Source organism: Nicotiana tabacum, chromosome 18, assembly GCF_000715075.1.
Source record: "Nicotiana tabacum cultivar K326 chromosome 18, ASM71507v2, whole genome shotgun sequence".
NCBI lineage: Eukaryota > Viridiplantae > Streptophyta > Magnoliopsida > Solanales > Solanaceae > Nicotiana > Nicotiana tabacum.
In genome coordinates, this window is record NC_134097.1 from 109,987,820 (window position 1) to 110,006,804 (window position 18,985).

Consider the following 18,985-nt stretch of genomic DNA (forward strand, 5'->3'; position numbering starts at 1 on the left):
TTGAGACTAAGTATGACAGACTTCAAGTGAAATGCAATAACAGAAAGGCGAGATATCCGTAGTCGGTCGGAGATCACGACGGATATCTTAGAGCAGATCAAATCAAGGGCGGTTATTTGTTTCAATCATGGAATTTACTTTCATAATTAGAATTGTACCGCAATTAGGATTCCTCTAGTATATAAAGAGGGGTCCCCATCATTTGTAAACACCTTACATTCATACAGAAAAGCAATACACTATATCTCTATTGTTCATCAATTTATTATTCTTTGACTATTCTTACTTTACTACTCTCGAGGATTCATCAACTCGAGGACACTATCCAGATATCGGTTTGTTTTATATTCTTGTCAATTTTATCACTTATCTCTAAATTAATAAATTAGTATTAAGTGAAATCACTTATCCTTAAAACTACATTACAAGTTTAATTGATACTCGATTTTTAGGGTAAATAGTTTGGCGCCCACCGTGGGCTAAGGACAATATTTGTTGCTTAATATTTTAACCTTCATAACACACACTATGTTTACGCTTGTTCTTGTGAGTATTTTTTATTTCAGGAATCAACATGTCAAACTCTCAAGTAGTACCCACTCACACTGATACCGGCCTTGGTCTTCATGGTGAAAATGAGCACATAGTCGCCTCGGGAAACGGAATACCTCCAATCAATCCCGATACACCACAGGCCATGAATCTGGTTGATGTAAATTCTCATGTCGTGGAGATTTAGGCGCTTATCCTAAAAATAGCATCCGTAGAGACGCCCGAGCAGCCGATCAGAACACAAAAATGGTGAAGAAGGCGGAATTAACCTTCGAATGATATTTGACATGCTACAAACTCAGCAGGTCGCGATAGCGCAACTTCAAAATCAGAATCGAGCCCCAAGCATAATCAAACTCGATACATCACAGGAAGTTGCTCATAGGGTCGAACCCATGCAGGAAAAATTGAACGATAATGGATCAGGAACTGATCCCGCCATCATGAAAATGGTCGAGGAGCTCACCAAACGGATAAAATCAGGTGAAAGAAAATTGAGGCTAATGACAAAAAGATAGAAACGTACAACTAACGAGTTGACCAAATACTGGGGCACCCCCAATCCTAAAGGGTTTGGATTCAAAAAAGTTCGTGCAGAATCCTTTTCCTCAAAGTGCGGTTCCAAAGACCATTCCTAAGAAGTTTCGTATGCCAAACATCCCCAAGTACAATGGTACCACCGATCCTAATGAACACATCACTTCGTACACATGCGGAATAAAGGGAAATGACTTAGAAGCTGATGAGATTGAATCTGTTTTGTTGAAAAAATTTGGAGAAACTTTATCAAAAGGGGAAATGAAATGGTACCACAATTTGCCGCCCAATTCCATCAATTCTTTCGTCATGCTCACTAATTCATTCGTAAAGGCGCACGCCGGAGCAATAAAGGCCGCAACTAGGAAGTCGGACCTCTTCAAAGTGAGACAAAAGGACAACGGAATGCTAAGGGAGTTCATAACTCAATTTCAGATGCAACGCATGGACTTACCCCCGATTACAGATGATTGGGCTGTCCAAGCCTTTACTCAGGATTTGAACGAGCGAAATTTGATAACATCACGTCAAGTAAAGCAGAATTTGATTGAATATCCAGTAGTGACCTGGGTCGATGTGGATAATTGGTACCAATCGAAGATTAGGGTCGAGGATGATTAGTTGGGAGCTCCATCCGGTTCTGTTTACCCAAACATGTCCAAAGGCAGGATTCAAAGGGACATCGACAGAGAGCCCCTATAGAACAGAGATCGATACCAACCATATAGCACAAATCGAAGGGATAACGGACTGAGACGTAATCTAGTTCGAAATGATTGAAGGAATGATCGAGGTCAAAATTCTAGAGGGATTATGAGTAAGAATGGTTTTGATAAACACGTTGAGCCTAAGGATGCACCGCGATTATCAGAATATAACTTCAACATCGATGCTTCAGGTATTATGTCAGCCATTGGACGGATCAAGGATACTAGATGGCCCAGACCCTTGCAAACTGACCCAGCTCAAAGGAATCCGAATAAATGTGCAAGTACTATGGAACCCATGGTCACAGAACCGAGGACTGCAGATAATTAAGGGAGGAGGTAGCTCGTTTATTCTACGAAGGTCATCTCCGAGAGTTCTTGAGTGTTTGAGCAAAGAATCACTTCAGCGACAGGGATGCAAATAGGAAAAATGAACAGGAGGAACCATAGCACGTGATTCATATGATCGTCGGTGGGGTTGATATCCCTTAGGGTCCAACATTTAAATGCACCAAAGTCACAATCACAAGGGAGAAGCATACCCAGGACTACTTACCAGAAGATACCTTATCCTTCAATGATGAGAATATAGAAGGGATCGAACAACCTCACAACGACGCACGATTAATATCTATCCTTAAGAATAAAATTCAAGTTAAACGTGTGTTGGTTAATCCAGGTAGCTCGACGAGCATTGTTCGATCCAGGGTCGTGGAGCAACTCGGCCTTCAGATCAAATTGTGCCTGCATCTCGAGTGCTCAATGCTTTTGGCATGGCGAGTGAAACCACTAAAGGGGAAATCATATTGCCAGTGAACGTGGCCAGAACTATCCAGGAAATGAAGTTCCACGTGATCGGAGGAAATATAAGGTACAATGCGCTGCTCGAAAGACCTTGGATCTATAATATGAGGGCAGTACCTTCAACGCTTCATCAAGTTTTGAAATTCCCAACACTGGAGGGAGTCAAAATGGTTTATGGAGAACAACCAGCAGCTAAAGAGATGTTTGGAATCGATGAGGTGATACCAGTGTCGGCTCTCACATCAACAAAGGGACCAGAATCAAAGGAAAAGTAGAAGGTCAAATAGCAACCATAGTCACCGGCTTCGACCAGATCAGAACTGCAGGAAATGATCGAGGACTATGACTGCATGATACCTCGAACCTTCTTAACCCCCGATGACTCTGATGCAACGAAATTAACGATCGAAGAGCTGGAACACGCCATACTGGTCGAGCACCTGCCCGATCGAAAGGTATACCTAGGCACGGGGTTAACCCCCGAGCTTAGGGAAAAACTCATTAAATTACTTATTAAAAATATGGATTGTTTTGCTTGGTTCCACCTTGACATGACAGGGATCCCACCGGAGATCACTACTCACCGATTGAGCTTGGACCCAAAGTTCAAACCAGTAAAGCAAAGGAGGAGGCCACTGTTCAAGGCAAAGCATGTATTTATCAAGGACCAGGTAACCAAACTTCTCAAAATAGGATCCATCCCGGAAGTAAAATATCCCGAATGGTTAGCAAACATAGTTGTAGTCCCCAAGAAGGGGAATAAACTTAGAATGTGTGTAGATTACAAAGACTTAAACAAAGCATGCCCTAAGGACTCTTTTCCACTACCGAATATCGATCACATGATCGTTGCCATGACCGGCCACGAGATCCTCAGCTTTCTCAATGCCTACTCTAGGTACAACCAAATACAAATGAACCCGGAGGATTAGGAAAAGACCTCATTTATCACTAAGTACGATACTTATTGCTATAATGTAATGTCGTTTGGGCTAAAAATGCCGGTGCTACTTATCAATGCCTAGTAAACCGTATGTTCAAAGAACAAATAAGTAAATCAATGGAGGTCTATATTGATGACATGCTAGATAAGTCTCTGCGCGCAGAGGACCATTTGACACATTTTCAGGAAATTTTTGACATATTGAGAGTTTGAGACAGTACAACATGAAGCTCAACCCCGAGAAATGTGCATTCGGGGTTGGTTCAGGCAAGTTCTTTGGCTTTATGTTATCAAATCTGGGAATTGAGATCAACCCTAATAAAATCAAGGCAATCAAAGACATCACAATTGTGGATAGCGTTAAGGTCGTACAAAGGCTAACATGATGGATAGCTTCTTTAGGTCGCTTCATCTCTAGATCTTCTGATCGAAGCCACAAGTTCTTCTCACTTCTCAAAAAGAAGAACAATTTTACTTGGACCTCGAAATGCCAACAGGCATTGGAAGAATTAAAGTGGTACCTTTCGAGCCCACAATTACTTCATACCTCGAAAGCGGGTGAGCAACTCTACTTATATTTGGCAGTCTCGGAGGTCATGGTAAGTGGTGTCTTCATTCGAGAAGAACAAGGTACTCAATTTCCTATTTACTGTGTTAGTCGAACTTTAGGTGAAGCAGAGACCCGGTACCCATACTTGGAAAAATTAGCGCTTGCTCTAATAAGCACCTCTAAGAAATTAAAACCATATTTTCAATGTCACCCAATCTTGTGTTGTAACCACTTATCCCCTTCGTAACATTTTGCACAAGCTCGAGCTCTTGGGCTGACTGGCCAAATGGGCCGTCGAAATCAGCAAGTACGATATCGAGTATCAACCCCAAACGGCCATCAAGTCTCAAATCTTAGCAGACTTCGTGGCCGACTTCATACTAGACCTCGTGCCCGAGGTCGAAAAGGAGCTATTGCTAAAATCGAGCACATCCTCGGTGGTGTAGACCGTTTTCACAAATGGTGCTTCGAATGTGAAGGGGCTTGGGCTAGGCGTCGTTTTGAAGCCACCCAAAGGCAATACAATTAGACAATCTATCAAAACCCCTAAGTTGACTAACAATGAGGCCGAGTATGAGGCCATGATTGTAGGTCTCGAGCTGGATAAAAGTTTGGGAGTTGAGGTCATCGAGGCCAAGTGTGATTCCTAGCTTATGGTTAACCAGGTCAATAAAACCTTCAAAGTCCGAGAAGATCGAATGCAAATGTACTTGGATAAATTGCAGGTGACCTTACACCGGTTCATAGAATGGACCCTACAACATGTACCTCGATAACAGAATGGTGAGGCTGACGCCCTTGCAAACTTAGGGTCATCAGTCGAAGATGATGAAATTAGCTTGAGGACTGTAGTATAGCTTTCAAAATTGGTGGTCGAAGAAGGCCACGCCAAAATAAACTCCACAAGACTAACGTAGGATTGGAGAAACAAATATATCGATTATCTGAAGAACAGGAAACTTCCCTCGGACTCTAAGGAATCGAGGACTCTTCGAACGAAAGTTGCACGATATACATTGGCCGAAGATGGAACATTATACAGAAGGATGTTCAATGGGCCGTTGGCAATATGCTTGGGTCCGGGAGACACCAACTACGTCCTACGAGAAATTCACAAGGGCACTTGTGGGAACTATTCCAACGCCGAATCATTGGTTCACAAAGTCATCAGAGCAAGATATTATTGGGATAGTATGGAAAAAGATACTAAGGAGTTCGTTCAAAAATGTGACAAATTCCAAAGGCATGCACCGATGATCCACCAACCCCAAAAGCAACTTCATTCAGTCTTATCCCCATGGACATTCATAAAATGGGGGATGGACATCATTGGTCCTCTACTATTGGCCCCAGGTAAAGCTAAGTTCATTTTATTTATGACTGACTATTTCTCTAAATGGGTTGAAGTATAGGCTTTCGAGAAAGTCAGAGAGAAAGAAGTTATAGACTTCATCTAGGATCACATCGTCTGCCGATTCGGGATACCCACTGAGATAGTGTGAAATAATGAAAATAATTTATCGGCAGCAAAGTAACAAAGTTCCTCGAAGATCACAAAATAAAAAGGATATTATCGACGTTGTGTCATCCTAGTTGGAACGGACAGGCCGAATCAACGAACAAGACCATCATCAAAACTTAAAGAAAAGGTTGAACGATGCTAAGGGGAAATGGGGATAAATTTTGCTCGAAGTCCTTTGGGCATACCGGACAACGACAAAATCCAGTACGGGGGCAACGCCATTCTCCTTTGTATATGGCACCAAAGCTTCGATCCTGGTCGAAGTCGGGGAACCAAGCGTCAGGTTTTGATACACAACGGAAGAATCAAATTACGATGGTATGAGAATAAGCCTCGAATTGTTAGACAAAAAATGGGAAGCCGCTCTCATTCGAATGGCCGCCCAGAAATAGCGAATCGAAAGATATTATAATCAAAGGGCCAATCTTCAACACTTCAAAATAAGGGACTTAGTTCTAAGGAAAGTCACCCTCAATACTCGAGACCCAAACGAAGGGAAACTCGGCCCAAATTAGGAAGGGCCATATCAGGTCCTAGGAAAGGATCTTACAAACTTGGCATAATGGAGGGCGAACAATTGCCAAACAATTGGAACATACCACTCCTCAAACGATATTATTGCTGAGGTATGATAACAACTAGGTCGGGAATCCAAATTAGAGTAAGAATTTGAGAAGTAAATGCGGAAGCAATAACAACAAGGAATTGAACAAATAGAATTAAAGAGACGAAAATAAAGGATATGAGACGAATTCAAGGAAAGAATTCCAAGAACTTCCAAGAACGTAAGTTCTATAGCCTTGACAAGATCAAAGTAACAACGTCTTGATTTATGAAAGAAATCAAACGCCTTTACTTAAAAAGCAAATCAAAACAATAGATTCGGATCTTGACCACTTTACGAGTAACTTGAGACAACAATTAATAACTAGTATTAATCGCCTTCTAAGAATACCACAAAGGAATCAAAGATATCATAAAAGAGAAGTAATCATACTACCTTAAACTAAGAACTAGTAAAGTTTGAAAGATAAATCTCAAAGCACAAGTAACAAAGGTTCAAAAGAACTCTCAAAGTATGATATACTTAATCAATAAATGTTGTGTCTTATGAATGAGAAGAACTCCTTATTTATAGGAGTTAAAAGCACTAAAAATAATGTAGGGGGTTGCTAAAAAGTCATCTAAATTAGGTAGGGGGCTGCTAGGGGTCACAATAGCCATCAAACTTAGGTAGGTGGCTCCTAAGGGGTAACAAAAGCCATCAAAATTAAGTGGGGGCGGCCAAATCCTTTTGGGGCAGATTTGGGCCTTAAAACTTTTAGTTTGGGCCATTGGTTTGGACTCCAATTGGGCTCCTTTTGAAACACCCCCTTTTGGACCTCTTTTAAGGTCATTTTGAGCCTTGTTGGTGGACTTCAAGGGCTGATTTGGTAACCCAATCTTCCTCCTCTTGGACTTCAATTTGGACTACCAAATAATTGTAAAACTTGGACAATTCATCTCCTTTGAGCTTGAGCTCTTCCTCTACAATTAAAAGCTTCTTTATTTGCCATTGAAGTCTAGCAACCTTAGCTTGCAACTCTTTAGCTTGAGATCTTGTAAATGGCCTTGGAGCTTCCAAAACTCTATCATCTCTATCATTGTCCTTAACTATATCCTTGTTCTTGATGCTATCATTCCCCCCTTCTTGAAAAGAATTCGTCCTCGAATTCGATCCTACATCAAACAAAGATAAGTCAGCAACATTAAATGTGGCACTTACTTGGAACTCACCAGGAAGGTCCAACTTGTAAGCATTGTCTCCAATCCTTTCAAGGACTTGAAATGGGCCATCTCCTCTAGGATGCAACTTTGACTTCCTTTTGGAAGGAAATCTCTCCTTTCTAAAGTGAACCCAAACTAAATCTCCAGGTTCAAAAATAACTTGCTTTCGTCCCTTATTCTTTCTCAAGGTAGTTTGCTCATTTTTCTTCTCAATTGCAAGCCTTGTTTGTTCATGAATTTTTTTCATCATCTCAGCCTTTGTCCTACCATCAAGATTAGCAATATCATTAGTTTGTAATGGTAATAAATCAAGGGGAGTGAAGGGATTAAAACCATAAACAACCTCAAAAGGAGACATACCTGTAGAAGAATGAATTGTTCTATTGTAAGCAAATTCAATCATAGGTAAGTGATCTTCCCATGAAGTTAATTTACCTTTCAAAACAGCCCTCAACATGTTTCCTAAGGTTCTATTAACTACTTCAGTTTGTCCATCAGTTTATGGGTGACAAGAAGTAGAAAACAACAATTTAGTACCTAACTTCCCCCAAAACACACGCCAAAAGTGGCTCAAAAACTTAGCATCCCTATCACTAACAATAGTTCTAGGTATACCATGAAATTTGACAACCTCTTTTACAAAAAGATCAGCAACATGTGAGGCATCATTAGTCTTTAAACAAGGAATAAAATGAGCCATTTTGGAGAACCTATCTACCACAACAAATATACTATCCTTACCATATCTTGTTCTAGGCAAACCTAACACAAAATCCATGGAAATATCAATCCAAGGCGAAGTAGGAACAGGTAATGGCGTGTAAAGACCATGTGGTAACACTTTAGATTTAGCTTGTTTACATTCCAAACACTGTGCGCACATTCTTTCAACATCTTTTCTCATTCCAGGCCAAAAGAAATTTTCGGTCAGTATGTCTAGTGTCTTTGGGACTCCAAAGTGTCCCATAAGCCCTCCACAATGTGCTTCCCTTACAAATACTTCACGTAAAGAGCAATTAGGAATACACAACTTATTTTCCTTAAAGAGAAAGCCATCTTGGAGGTTAAACCTCTCAAAAGGACTCAACTTACAATCTGCAAAAATTTTGCCAAAATCAACATCATTAGCATAAAGTCCCTTGATTTGATCAAAACCCATTAATTTAGAAGTCAGGGTAGAAACTAAGACATACCTCCTTGAAAGTGCATCAGCAACAACATTTTCTTTCCCTTGTTTGTAAGAAATTACATAAGGAAACGTTTCAATGAATTCAACCCACTTAGCATGCCTTCTACTAAGCTTACCTTGACTCTTCAAGTATTTCAAGGATTCATGATCAGTTTTAATGACAAACTCTCTTGGCCACAAGTAATGTTGCCATGTGGCTAAAGCCCTTACCAAAGCATATAACTCTTTGTCATAAGTGGAATAGTTCAATGTGGCTCCACTTAACTTTTCACTAAAGTAGGCAATAGGTTTAGAATCTTGCATCAAAACAGCACCTATTCCTTTGCCCGAAGCATCACATTCAATTTCAAAAGATTTAGAAAAATCAGGCAATTGTAACAATGGAGCAGAACATAACTTTTCTTTCAACAAGTGAAAAGCATCATCTTGTTCTTTTCCCCATTTAAAAATCTTATCCTTTTTAATAATTTCAGTTAAAGGAGAAGCAATGGTACTAAAGTCTCTCACAAACCTCCTATAAAAACTAGCAAGTCCATGAAAACTCCTAACTTCAGTTACACTCTTAGGTTTAGGCCATTCTTTTATTGCTTTGATTTTCTCTTCATCAACCTCAACTCCTTTAGAACTAACTACAAAACCAAAGAAAATCACACGATCCACATAAAAAGTACACTTTTTAAGATTAGCAAATAAACATTATTTTCTAAGAACTTCAAAAACTTGTTTTAGGTGTCCTACATGCTCTTCTAAAGTGTTAGAAAAGACCAAGATATCATCGAAGTACACCACAACAAATTTTCCATGAAAATCCTTAAAAACATGATTCATTAATCTCATGAAAGTACTAGGTGCATTAGTCAAGCCGAAAGGCATAACTAACCACTCATAAAGCCCATATTTGGTCTTAAAAGCAGTTTTCCATTCATCTCCAGGATTCATTCGAATCTGATGGTAACCACTTTTTAGATCACTTTTAGAAAAGATTTTGGATCCATGTAATTGATCCAACATGTCATCAAGACGAGGAATAGGGTGGCGTTACTTTACCGTAATCTTGTTGATTGCTCTACAATCCACGCACATCCTCTAAGTTCCATCCTTTTTTGGTACCAATAGGACGGGAACCGAGCAAGGACTCATGCTCTCTCTCACAAAACCTTTCTCAAGCAACTCCTCAACTTGCCTTTGAAGTTCTTTTGTCTCTTCTGGATTACTCCTATAGGCTGGCCTATTTGGGATTTGTGATCCAGGTACAAAATCAATTTGATGCTCAATGCCACGTAAAGGTGGCAATCCATTAGGAATATCTTCTGGAAAGACATCTTCAAAATCCTGCAAAAGAGAAGAAATACTACTTGGCAAAGAAGAAGTTAGCAACTCAGAATTAATCAAAGTCTCTTTGTAAGTAAGTAGTATTATGGGCAGCCCCTCTTTTCTTGCATTTAAACACTCTTTGGTTTTTATATAAAAACTCTCTTTTTTTCTTTCCTTAACCTCTTTCCTCTCACCAAGACTGTCTATTTTTTCATTCAAACCTGTTTTTATCTCTTCTCTCAAATTGCTGCCCTCTCTCTCTTTCTCTCGGCCATCTCTCTTTTTTTCTAATTCTTGGCCTTCTTTCTTTTCTTTTTCCTCAAGCTCACTTTTTATCTCTCCCCTTGGTTTTCCCATTGTTTCTCTTAATCTCTTTTGATCTTCAAACACTTGAGAAGGAGATAAAGGTGCAAGAGTAAATTTCCTGCCATTTAGTTCAAGAGAATATCTATTCTTTCTTCCATCATGAAAAACATTCCTGTCATACTGCCAAGGACGACCCAGTAAGATATGACAAGCTTGCATAGGTATTATGTCACAAAGAATATCATCCTTATATCTACCAACATTAAATGAAATCATGCACTGTTTGTTTACCTTTAGTTCACCACTATCATTTAACCATTGGAGTCTATATGGAGTAGGGTGTTTCATGCATGCAAGTCCCAATTTTTCCACAAAGTATGAACTCACCACATTAGCACAACTACCACTATCAATGATCATAGAGCAAGTTTTTCCCTTTATCCCACACCTAGTATGGAATATATTCTCCCTTTGTTCTTCACTATTGCTTGCCAAATTGATAGTCATAATCCTTCTAACTACCCCAATCATGCCCTCATTAGGTAGTTCTACATCATCTTCATCACTCACATCTCCCTCTTCTTCTCCCTCACCTTTTTCACTCTCATATCCTCCATCTTCTCTAAGAATGATGTTTCTTCTACTTGGACATTCATGCATCATATGTCCCCTTCCTTTACATTTATGACATTGAATAGAACTAGAAGGTGTAAAAGGTTTAGGGTTAAAGGTTTTACCTCCCTCTTTGTTCTCAAATTTACCTTTACCCTTGTCTTCTTGAGGTCTAGAAGAACTCTTCATTTCATTATATGGCCATGGCTTCTTGGAGATGGTGCTTGTCCGACCTTTCCACGAGCTAGTCTGCTTTCTTTTATTTTGATTTTCTATCTTTACAGACAAATCAACTAACTCATCTATTGTTACATATTGCTGTAATTCTACTACATCAGCTATTTCCTTATTTAAACCATTTAAAAACCTAGCCATTGTAGCCTCTTCTTCCTCTGTACAATTAGCTTGGATCATAGCCATATCCATAGCCTTAAAGTACTCATCCACAGACATAGACCCTTGCTTCAATGTTTGAAGACGTTGTTGTAGCTCTCTTTGAAAGTGTGATGGCACGAATCTCTTCCTCATCACCCTCTTCATCTCAGCCCAAGTAGCAACTGGTGCTTGTCCTTCTTGCAATCTGTCCCTAGCAAGCTTTTTCCACCAAATAGCAGCATAGTCAGAAAACTCAACAACAGCAAGTTTAACTTTCTTACCCTCAGAGTAGTTATGACAATCAAAGATGGCTTCAACCTTTCTCTCCCAATCAAGGTACAAGTCTGGGTCCCTTGCTCCCTTGAATGATGGCATCTTCATCTTTATACTACTTATATTATCATCTTCTACTCTACCTCTTTGTCCCCTCCTATCTCTTCCCACCCTATCAAAATCAATATCATTAAAATCATCTATAGGGTTTTCTTGATTTACAATGGGAGCATGGGGTACATTTCTCCTAGCTTGGGGTCTAACATTATTTTCCCTCCTAAGTTCAACTATTGTATCATTTTGATCAGCAATGGTATCCCTCATCTCTTGGAGTTGCAAATTCAACCTTTCAAATTGTTGATGCATAGCTTGCAAGGTAAAATCATTTCTTGCTTTGATTTCAGCTTCTTGGAGAACCCTTCGTTCATCATCACTACCTGTACGCGACATCTTTAAAAAAAGTGTAAATTGTATCACAAAACTTAGCTCTCTTTTTTTTTTCTCGGAATAACCTTTGAACAAAATACTTTATAGATTTATAATTAAACCCAACTCGTATGAAATTCTTAGTAGTAAAATTCAGATTTTTGGGGAACTAATGAAAGAAAAACCAAATCCTAGAACTATTAGGCTCGGTTGAAACATGACGCGAACAAAAAGGAAAGGATTATATGTTTAGATTAGAAAGAGTAAGAAAATCTAGGATCCCCTCTTCTTGTTTCCTTTGTTAATTTTTGGTAACAAATTAGATACAAAAGAAATATCCCGGAGAGCACGCAATTCTATTTTTTGTTCTAAAAACTGATTTTCGTTTTTTTTAATTTTTCTTTTCTTTTCTTTTCTTTGCTCTTGGTATTCAAGAAATTCTAAGACTTACCAAGAACGAAATCTTGATAAAAACCGCTCTGATACCACTTGATACCAACTAGGTCGGGAATCCAAATTAGAGTAAGAATTTGAGAAGTAAATGCGGAAGCAATAACAACAAGGAATTGAACAAATAGAATTAAAGAGACGAAAATAAAGGATATGGGACGAATTCAAGGAAAGAATTCCAAGAACTTCCAAGAACGTAAGTTCTATAACCTTGACAAGATCAAAGTAACAACGTCTTGATTTATGGAAGAAATCAAACGCCTTTACTTAAAAAGCAAATCAAAACAATAGATTCGGATCTTGACCACTTTACGAGTAACTTGAGACAACAATTAATAACTAGTATTAATCGCCTTCTAAGAATACCACAAAGGAATCAAAGATATCATAAAAGAGAAGTAATCTTACTACCTTGAACTAAGAACTAGTAAAGGTTGAAAGATAAATCTCAAAGCACAAGTAACAAAGGTTCAAAAGAACTCTCAAAGTATGATATACTTAATCAATAAATGTTGTGTCTTATGAATGAGAAGAACTCCTTATTTATAGGAGTTAAAAGCACTTAAAATAATGTAGGGGGTTGCTAAAAAGTCATCTAAATTAGGTAGGGGGCTGCTAGGGGTCACAATAGCCATCAAACTTAGGTAGGTGGCTCCTAAGTGGTAACAAAAGCCATCAAAATTAAGTGGGGGCGGCCAAATCCTTTTGGGGCAGATTTGGGCCTTAAAACTATTAGTTTGGGCCATTGGTTTGGACTCCAATTGGGCTCCTTTTGAAACACCCCCTTTTGGACCTCTTTTAAGGTCATTTTGAGCCTTGTTGGTGGACTTCAAGGGCTGATTTGGTAACCCAATCTTCCTCCTCTTGGACTTCAATTTGGACTACCAAATAATTGTAAAACTTGGACAATTCATCTCCTTTGAGCTTGAGCTCTTCCTCTACAATTAAAAGCTTCTTTATTTGCCATTGAAGTCTAGCAACCTTAGCTTGCAACTCTTTAGCTTGAGATCTTGTAAATGGCCTTGGAGCTTCCAAAACTCTATCATCTCTAACATTGTCCTTAACTATATCCTTGTTCTTGATGCTATCAAGGTATGACTTTCTCCCTTTTCATTTGTATTTGATACTAGCTTATTGCATATGTTCGATCGAAGACGTCGAGAAGCTCTTCAACACGAAGACCTTAGTTTTTAAAGCACGTGTTGCACTCTTTTTCCCTTAGATCAGTTTTTATCCCAAATGGGCTTTTTCGACGAGGTTTTTAACGAGGCAACAATTATATGTGCTACCTGGGGACAATTTAATAGTATCCAAGGATTCTTTACAATCAGCCTCGAATACTAGGGGCATCACCCTCGAATGTTATGTCTTTAAGGAAGATGCTTCGTGTCAACAAGGTCTCGATAGAAATTTTTTGTAAAGGACCAAACAGTCAAACGAACTGTTCCATGTAGATTGCCCCATCCCTAATGACAAAATATGTACGCATGAATTATCTATTGAAAGAACTACTTTTTCCTTATCAGATGTTCCATGCCTTAGTGAAATTTGTACTTTAAAATTTTGTACTTACGATATTTTACAGAAACCGGCTTAAGAGACAATCACAACTAAAGCTCGAGCAATTAACTACGTACTCGGGGACTGTTGTCCGGAAATTGACACGTTCAAATTATTAAACTTCAAAATCTTAAGACCCTAAAAAGGCAATCCTCGACTTTATGGACCATAGCCATCCCACATGGGGACTAATACTTCGAACAAGTTTGAAGTATAATCGATAAACAAGCCCAATAGGTAAATATAAAGTTAAAGGATATGGCCAAACTAACACCGTTCGGAGACGTCCAAATTCCGTAATCAAATAGGCCTTCAAATATTTTCATAAAACCGGTTTAAAAAAGGGCTACCCTTGGCAAATTTACATAGGGTTTCGATCAAGTCGACCCTCGAAAACCTTAATAGGTACCAAATTGAACAAACTTTTGCTAAGGCATAATAAAGTTTCTTGACAACACTAAATCCTAATGGGTACAGATTTATCTCATGCTAAGGCATAACAAATTAAACTTTTAAGCCGAAAAAGGGAAAAAGACACTATTTCGAGGCCATATCGGCTCGATTAAAGAGCCTAAGGGCCATTACATTATTAAGCTCGAGGACTCGCTCTCGCTTAACCACTTAACCAAAACCCAAGGGTTTTTACCATTCCGAGTTCGAGCAAAGTGCCCACTCGATTATAGAAATTATAGCAATCTGATTTCAACAAAATTTTCACGGGGCAACGAAGTGAGTTAAATTCCTCACAAGGCCTAAAGTATATCGGAATTATCATAAGGAGAAAGCAAAATAAAGTTTTCACAAAGCACAAATCAGAGACAAATCGGAAAGAAAAAGGATCTTTCATATATACGAAAGTATTTACAAAGATCACTTAGGGTCTTACACAAAAATCCAAAAAGAAGAAAAAAGTTCTAAGTGCCTAATATTCCCCGGGAGCTTCATCTTTATCTTCTCCACTCTCGGACCTGCTCGCACTCCCGAAATCATCATCATTAGAGAGCAAAGCTTCGGCTTCAGTTTCTAGCAATTTCGCATTCACGATATTAGCCGTGAGGTCAAAGCCACGAGCATGAATCTCCTCGAGAGTCAATCTCCAAGATTGGCGATTAGCATGATCGGCAACGCAGGATAATCGAACCTCAGCAGCATCGAAAATTCCGGCTTCAGCATCTGCTCGGTACACGGCCATGACCGCCTCTGCCTCGGCCTTCATTTTTTCCACCTCACATGTGGCTTTTGCAAGCTCAACAGTCAACTGAGCCTCGAGCTCTTCAATTTTCTTGGCTCGGGCCAAGCTCTTCTCCTTCACACTTTGGAGTTGACGTTCAACCGAAAATAGCTGAGCTCGATCCATATCATTCTCCGAGGCGAGGCGGTCCATGTTTTTCTTCCACCCTAAAGTCTCTGCCTCTTTTATCTATGCCTCCTCATGAAGCATCTCAATATTTTTGGCCTTTTAGCGAACCTGTAGGATCTAAGTGTTATTCGCCAATATCAAATTGATATGTCAAGCTCCCAAAAATTTACATTACCTACTCGATGAGATCGGTCTGATCTTTATGAGCTCTTGCCAATTCAGCTCGGAGGTCCCTGATCTCCTCTTCTTTTTGCACATAGAGGAGTTTGAGGGCATTTCTCTCTTTTGTAAGCCTTTTGAGATCGGCCTTACATCGGTTCAACTCAGCTTGAGATTTGGAAAACGCTTCCCGATGAAGCGTCACAACATATGGAGAAAGGAAGGAAATTAGACAAAAGGAAATAAAAACAAATATAAACCTAATAACCGGAGCTGAAATTTACCTGGTTCAGGAGTCTCTAAGCTTCATCGAAAATGATCAATGCATCCAGATCGGAAACATCATCGACCCCCATGCACTCCCAAAAAATATCACTTCCTTCATGGGTTGTTCCCACATCGGGGGTCTCCATATCCCGGGCCTCCCGAATTTACCCCGTAGAAAACAAAGGGAGGGGAGGCAAATCATCAATATTGATTACCCCAAGCATGACATTTGGGGCGCTCTCTCTTTCCCGAAGGGCCTTGGAACCGAACCCTTCAGGCACACCCGCCGATTATTCATCATAGCGGACAGGCACGCTCGCCGATTATTCATCATGGCGGGAGACATCTTCAGCTTCTGATGATTCGGGGACTGCGCTTGGGGCATCTTCCAAACCCTCCTCATCCTGATGCTGAATGTCTTCGATTATAGCCAGCTTAGCGGCTTTTAGGACCTCGGCGCTCTTCTTTCGAGCCACTAGTTTGAAGGTGCCATCCTTTTCTCCCTCCCCTTCATCTCATAGTTTTTGGGCTACGGTAACAGACAGAAGGGTAGAGTCATTCTTTGACTTGCGAGCCTTGCTCTTCTTAGACTTCGGAGTATCTAAAGGCGAGGCCATTCTCCTCTTCTTATCCTTAACCGATTCGGAGACTCCTCTTCCCCAAGCGGGGCCAACCTCATTTCAGCAACATCCCCGAGACCTGCATAAGAGGGAATCAAGTATAAATAAAAATAAATGTTTCGGAAAAAAGCATTAGAAGCGTATAGGATAAGCTTACCATGATTCTTGGCCTCCCATCGGCCCCTTGCTAAATCGCGCCACGAGCGCTCAGCATATGCGAAAGTCGAAGCCAACTTCTGAACCCAACTTTTGAGGTACGAAATTGCATTGGGAAACCAGGGAACTGCTACATCATAAGAAAAGACATTGGTGAGAAAAGATGTGGGTGAAGGAAGATAAAAGAAACAAAGCAACCAACATAAGATGTTGATGGGTTTGCTTACGCTTCATGTTCCATTCCTCGGGGAATGGCATTTTCTCGGCTGGGATTATATCGGAGGTCATCACTCGGACAAACCGACCCATCCATCCCCGTTCCTTTCCTCGTATGTACTCGAGAACAACACCTTTGTGGCTCGGCGATGGAGACTTATTAATTTGCCCCGATAAAGATGGGGCTACACAGTCTCATGAGGCGGTCGAGGGTAAATGGCATCCTTTCGACCTTGCTCACGAAGAATCGAAGCAAGATAACAATGCGCTAAAATGAGGGGTGTATTTGGCCAAGAGTTATTTGTTATTGGCAGTAGAAGTTGATAATAATGAGATCAACGGGACCCTGTATGAAAGGTAAGTGTAAACACTTAAAAACTCTTCCATGTAAGTAGTAATATCCTCCTCGGGGGTAGGAATCACCACCTATGTATTTTCCCAATGGCAGTCCTTTTTCACCTGCTCGAGATCGCCTTCGGTTATCGAGCATATATACCTCGACATGGACTCACATCGGCCAGGACCGAAGAGGGTTTTTTAATTTTGAAATCAAAAGTAAGGTCGCATGACCCGGGAATGCACTCTTCGATGCGTGGCTCCACAGGCATTTTATCACTGGTTGACCGCGATAAAAAGGCTTTTTCCTTTTGGGGAACGATTTTAGATGTTTTCGTCATTTCTATGTGGGTTCAGAGAAAAGAAGAAGATGAAGTTTGTTGTTTTAAGAGAGGATTGGCAAACATGATGTAAATAATTTGCAGAATTAAGGAACTTGAAGGAAGTAGGAGTGCTTTGAAGATTAGAAGAGATTTTGGAAGTAGAGTTTGGCAAAATTGTGAAGATGGTCTATTTATAATGTTTGCCATGACGGTTCAAGGCACTAGTGGCCGACCATCAACTGACACTAATTAATGATCTTGAGAACAGTGCAAACGCGATGCTTCAATCACCTTCGTCGCTTACATCACAAGGGTGACATCATAATTGATCGAGGTGCTAAATCGAAGGCTCAGTTCGTTTCTTCTCATTACATTCTAAGAAACGAGGGGACTATTTATATACGGTCAAAATCAGGCGCTATTTGATCGAAACAAAGGAGCTGTATCGGGGGTAACCTCGTAATGGATCAGACCCGAGCTCGAAGACGAGGCATCGAGTCCAAAGATCGAAGTGTCCGTCGAGACCGAGGCCAGCAACAATCGAGACTAAGTATGACCGACTTCGAGTGAAATACAATAATAGAAAGGCGAGATATTCATAATCGGTCGGAGATCAAGGCGGAAATCTCGGAGCAGATCAAACCAAGGGCGGTTATTTGTATCAACCATGGGATTTACTTCCGTAATTAGAATTGTACCACAATTAGGATTCCTCTAGTATATAAAGAGGGGTCCCCATGATTTGTAAACACCTTACATTCATACAGAAAAGCAATACAATATATCTCTATTGTTCATCAATTTATTGTTATTTGATTGTTCTTACTTTACTCTTCTTGAGGGTTCATCAGCTCGAGGACACTGTTCCGATATTGGTTTGTTTTATATTCTTGTCAATTTCAGCACTTATCTCTAAATTAATTAATTTGTATTAAGTGAAATCACGTATCCTTAAAATCACATTACAAGTTTAATTGTTACTCGATTTTTAGGGTAAACAGTAAGAATACATATAAATTAACAATAGTTAGGAGATAAATGAATATATGAAACACAGGTCTTGGAATCATTGATTTTATGTATATACTTGGTGCAAATAAATTTTTACCGTAGCACAATACCTAAATTTGAGGAGGTTGTTATAATTTAACCCACTCTAGTTATTTATTTATTTATTTATTTATTTATTTATTTATTTATTTATGTATTTCTATTTTCATTTAATGGAAAAGGTAAGATATAGGTTAAGATAAACTTATGATAGCAAATTTAAGCTAAAGATTTTCCTCATCTCTCTCTCTAGCTGAAAATTAAAGGAAAAGGATGTGTTTAAATTATTGAACTAGTTTTTCAACTCAATAATACTTTTAAAACATTTTTTCACTATCGGATATTGGTGGTAAGTAAGCACAATACGACTTCAGTTTGACAACCATTTTCAACTTGATACTCCATCACTTTTCTACTCCATCACTTTTCGGGCTTAATCTTGTGTATTTTTCAAGCTAATAGAAAAGAATGTAAGCTATCATAATTTTCAAGTATTGGTAAAATGTATTTCAAACTACTTTAGTTATGTCTTTAGACCTCACAACTTGTTTGCATATTTTTGAATCACATTTAGCTCTAAATATTTTTTTTATCCATCTATTAGAAACATA